The following is a 5,406-nucleotide window of genomic DNA, read 5'->3' as shown; positions in this document are numbered from 1 at the left end:
AAAAGAGGAGATATGCCCATGGTGCAAAACTCAGTAGCTGAGGAAAATGCTGCAAAGTCCCAGCTCAGCATCAGAAATGATTAAGTCAGATCTGCTCATTTTTAATACTAGGAAGTGTAGAAAAGCAACCTGGTTTTATTTCAGTTACTAAAAAATGGACAATATGGCTGATCAAGAAAGCGAAAGACCATTTCTCCCAAAACAGTCTCTTTAAGAAACTGAGCACAAAGGTTCAAGTGAAGCACAGAAGAATTGAAATGATCAAGTAATGAACAGGAATTTGAACATCTTTTCCTTCCTATCCACAAAGTAGCAGTAAGACACAGCTGACAGTAAAATTTAATTAAACTTACAACACTTTTCTCAAAAATACTTCTTCATTAAATATTGAAACCATAACTCTAAAACAAGATCAATTTTAGTGTATCTCACAGCGGAAATAACTAGTAATTTCAAAAAAAAAAATCAGAATGTGCTAGACAAACTTGTTCACAATTACTAAATAAATATAGAGACAAGAATTTTCATTTGGAAATATCTGACCATTTATTGCCAGATTACTGGGGAATACTGAGGGTAAATGTGCCCTCTTCCACACTACCTCTCCTAAGTGCCTGCTTCTGATTTCTGCTGGAGAGAGAACATGCTTTGGTCTGAGTTAGCATTTGAGAAAAGAAAGTGGTTGGAAGATACTTCTAGAGATCCTACAGTCTTACCTCACACTTGAAGGAGGTGGAAAAACCCAGGCTTGGCAAGCCACAGTGTTGTCTGAACAAACTCCCAAATCCTCTAGGGATTAGGATTTATATAACAACCTTCCTAAACAACCATTCTTATTGCTAAACTATCCTCCTCATGAAGAAGCTTTTCCTAATGTCTAATTTGAACCTTCCAAGTTGTCCCCCATGCTCACTGTCCCTTGTTTTACTATCTGTGATGAGCAAGATTAATTTGGCTCCACCAGATCCCTAATCCTCTTCATGATGAGTTTAAGTCAAGCTCCTTTTGAAACCAGAGAGACAGGAGCAATTACTGTATTCCACACTGCCTAAATTCAAAGTAACCTTCTTTTGCTTGTGCGTCCCTCTGACAACATGGCTGGTATAATTGTGTTTCACAAACTCCTAGCCTGTAGTAAATACCCCACACTCCAGTTTGGCAGCAAGCTAATAGCCCTGAACACAGCTCTAGTGATGCAAGTGATGTGAAGACAAACATGCACTTAGAAAATAATTCATGGGAAAATCCTAACAGGCAGTCTGTCCTTGGGCTCCTCACCCTGGCAAAGTCAGACACAGCCAAGACATTTGGGAGGATGCAAGGTTACTCATCTAGGCTTCTGTGTAATGTATATGGCAGCAACAAAGATGGAATGGCAGTCTTCTTACCTTCCCAATAAAACCGCAGCTGTTAGGGATTATATTGAACAGTAAAATAAATCTCTGATAACTATATAACTGTACTAGGATGTAAAAACTGTTTCTGGGTGTCTAATTCTTTCAAATAACATACTTATTGTTAGGTTTATGTGCTAGTAATCCAAGAATGGGGTCACTCACATGCTTACAGTCACATTCAGAGACTTGGTGGATCAGATGCCTAATGTCCCCCTTTATTATCTCCGTATCTCAAAATTATGATCACAAATTCAGATTCCTCCATTTGTCCATGCTATTGTATTTCCTACTAGGCTGAATAGAACTTTTTTCCTATTAATTTTAACAGATGTTTTAATTTCTTCTTCATACTATATTTTATTAATGCCTATCACACTGGCATCTAGGCAGATGGCCAAATTCAAAACCAAACTTTTATAGAGAAATTAAAAGAACAGTCAAGCAAATGGGCTCTTCACAGCTGGGAAGCTGTTACTGTATGCTATATTTATAGTATATAAAAGATACTTGTGAACAGAACAGATGGTAACTTAAGAATTTACCTGAAATTGGATTTTGTCCTGAATTTCAGTAGGTCCTTGTGAGTTTGACATTTGGCAGTTTTATTCCTCCAATCTCTCCATTTTCTCTTCTAACACTGCACATTCAGGTTATTTGAAAAGACATACATTTATATACTCCAAAATCTTTTATAAAGGTTAAGAAATAGAACTCTAAATCGCTAATGAACCCAGCAGGTCAGCAAATTTCTTGTAGTCAAAGTTATGAGCAGCTGCATTCTCTCCCACAGATGTGATACAACACTTTATAAACACATAGGTTCCTAAATAGGCAAGTGCGACAAACATATCAGCTCATCACCTATGTGTTTCATAAAATACTTGAAAGTAAACTCTTAACTTAAAACACATTCAAGTTATGCTAAACTTTGGAAACTGAGAGCAGTTCCCTTCTCAATAGTACATGAAGAACAGCATACTCTCCCTTTTGGAAGCAACTAGTGGGTTTTTACAGAAACTCAAAGTTTTTTGAGGTTCACATAGTTATTTTAACACATACATCCTAAGTACAAGATCTTTACACCAAATGATGTACTTTGCACATGTAATACCCAAGCTAAATTCAAAGGAGAGATTTCCTACAACCAGATGGGCTTCATGCCTTCATCTCCTGTTGATTCCCCAGGAAAATGGATGTTAGTTCTTAATCCTGAAAGTCTGCTTTACAAGAATTAAATTTATTCAAATGTGGTGACCACTCACTGGGGTGTTCTGTGCTGCAACATCCCTTCACTTGGCACAACATCGCTTGCAGATTGCTAAATTGCCTATAACAGCATTTTAAGGGCCGTATTATGGATACGTGATGTTGACGTAAACGTTCATTACACATGATGTCTAGAAAAATGTGCTATATTCTACAAAGTAAAACCCACAAAAACCAGCACTAAGCTCAAAATCAACTTTAAAATGAAAAGCAAAATGCTTTTATAGAAGTTATTTAGTTACATAGAAAATCTCGTCTTTGGTTGATTCAATAGTTAAACTTTATGGCTTGATATCCTAAATGAGTCTACCTCATATTTTTATGCATAAATACAGATCATTGTATTGGAGATCACATAACATTTGTTTGTTTTGTTTTGTGTATAGTCACAATCCTTTGTATTAATGAACTAAAATATTCATTATAAATGTGTTCCAGAGGGACGCGTGGGCCTTTGCTCTGGAGCCACAGAGTCTGATTAAATGTAAAAGGAAAGTACATTGTATTTATCCTTTAATTCACAGGTGGCCATAAATCCAGCAAGTTTCCCCTAACAGAATCACACAATCATAAATAGCTCTTAACTCATAACTCAACCTCTTTTTTGTCTGAAGATCTGCAAAACCATTCAGACCATTGCACACCTCAGTCAGCTTACACGCACAAGAAGCTTACCTTTGATGTACAGATAATTTCCACAATAACAGCTTCCTTTTGAATTCTTTTTCTGTCATAAATTTTAATAATGCATTAGGATCTACGGAAATTGGTGTTGTTGTTATATAACTATTCAAAATGTCTGTTTTTAGTGACAAATCATGTTTTTCCTGTTCTGGGGAGCCGAGAGTAGGTATTGTGTCACACATAGCAAATACTCCTGAAATCACCAATGTCTTTCCCAGAAGTTTTACTATGAGCCTAGATATCTTCATGTCCATATTCTCACATCATGCCACATACTCCTCCCAGCTCCACCTGGAATATGTGTTCTAATAGGTTTGCCTGAGCACATAGCAGGGAGCTGCTCAGATTTTGTTCCCTATAAGTCTTCTTGAATCTCATACATACCAGACAGCCTAGCTCTAGGTTGCCTACACTGCAATTCCTTCATGTTTTTCAGCTACATGCCATTTTAGAAATATCATGTGTGCGTCATCTAATTATGTCAACACTGCTGCTAAGGTAGATACTACGTGTAGTTAGGCAAATTTGGTTTCAATATACAACGGCTGAAGTGAAGTCTTTAATTCCAAATTGTCTTATTTGTGAGCATGGGAGAAAAGGCAAAGCAATCAAGAGACCTAGTTCACTTTCACTCTCTTCCCCCCAAAAATAGGCTTTATCTTGAAACAGTTGGGATCACAATGGAGCTGAAACCTGAAGCTGAATTTTCCCTTTAATTTTGTTATTTAAATTTAATTATTATTTTATTAAATTTATTTAAATTATAAATTAATTTCACATTTTTCTTTTATCTCAAAGATTAGCGTTCTAAGTCCTGATGTTTTCAGAAATAATCAATCCTATTCTACTGAATGGGAAATTGCTATCTGTTAAACTAGAAAGCCATCTCAACTTCCCTGACTCACTTATTGAAACTTTTTTTTTTTTCTTTTTAAATTTATCCATGAGAACAATTTCTTCTTAGCACTGATGAAATTTTTGTTTTTAACACATCCAAGAACAAACCCGGTGCCTCATATTTCCCCTGAAATCACCGTGCACCACACTCAGCAAAGGTTTTAGGGACTTAAAAGGCAAGAGCTCCAGGGCTTTTCTTTTCAGCTCCTGACCATGCTGTGCATGCACAGGTCATGCTGGAAGCTGAGCAAGAGGCAGTAGCAGAGTGTGTACCTGCACAGTGCTCACAGCAGCTGGGCTGATGAGCGGGAAGCCACTGAGAAACAAAGGAATGAGAGCTTTCACCCTTACACTCATCTGCACAGGCCCACAACAAATGCCATCATTTTATCTTCCCACACTTCGGAAGGTTGGGCTGCTGCCTGTGAAGACCTGTGGCTGATGAAATGAAGCTCTCCGCAGCTGGCTCCCCATACCCCAGCCCCTTGGGCTCAGTCAGGGCCCACTCCTTGCAGTCGACCAGCAGAGTGCAGTGACGCCTCGTGAGGGTACAGCTCCCTCCAGCTCAGCTGGGCAGGATGCAACTTCTTCCCAAGCTACGGTGCTAAGGCACACATAGTCACCCACCCCTGGGTATGCCACAGCTCAGCTGGCAGGGCTCAGTGAAGTGAAGCCAAGGGATTTCAAACCAGGGAGCGACCAGAGCCTAAATCCAAAGAGTCCTGAAAACACCTTCAAATGCAGCTGGAAAGGCTGCTCAGCTTTTTTCTGGCTCTGCTCCCAAGGGCGGGACTCTAATAGTCTCTGCTCACCTTGACAGCATGTTTCACGAGGAGAGTTCACCAATATAGAGACCATCTGCAGTAGGAAGTATTGCTCAAAATGAGCAATGGTGGCAGAATCTATTGCAGGAAGTGGGGGTGGGGGAAGAGCAATTGCAAACACTGGAAAACTTAATGTGGGCATTTTTCTTAGCATCAAAATATTCTGGAGGCTTCCAAATAAACTCATAACTCAGAAGCATTTGAAAGACAGCAATGCATCACTAATAGGTTTTTAGTAGGTTATATCCTTGAAAGAAGGCAGATGGTATAGAGGGCAAAATGAAGTTGTTGGTGGCCTAATGCATTGCAAGCGGTTTGTCACCTACAGCACTGCTTTC

Source organism: Phasianus colchicus, chromosome 9 (genome assembly GCF_987193195.1).
Source record: "Phasianus colchicus chromosome 9, bPhaCol1.hap1.1, whole genome shotgun sequence".
Taxonomy (NCBI): Eukaryota; Metazoa; Chordata; class Aves; order Galliformes; family Phasianidae; genus Phasianus; species Phasianus colchicus.
This window is presented reverse-complemented; position numbering follows the sequence as displayed.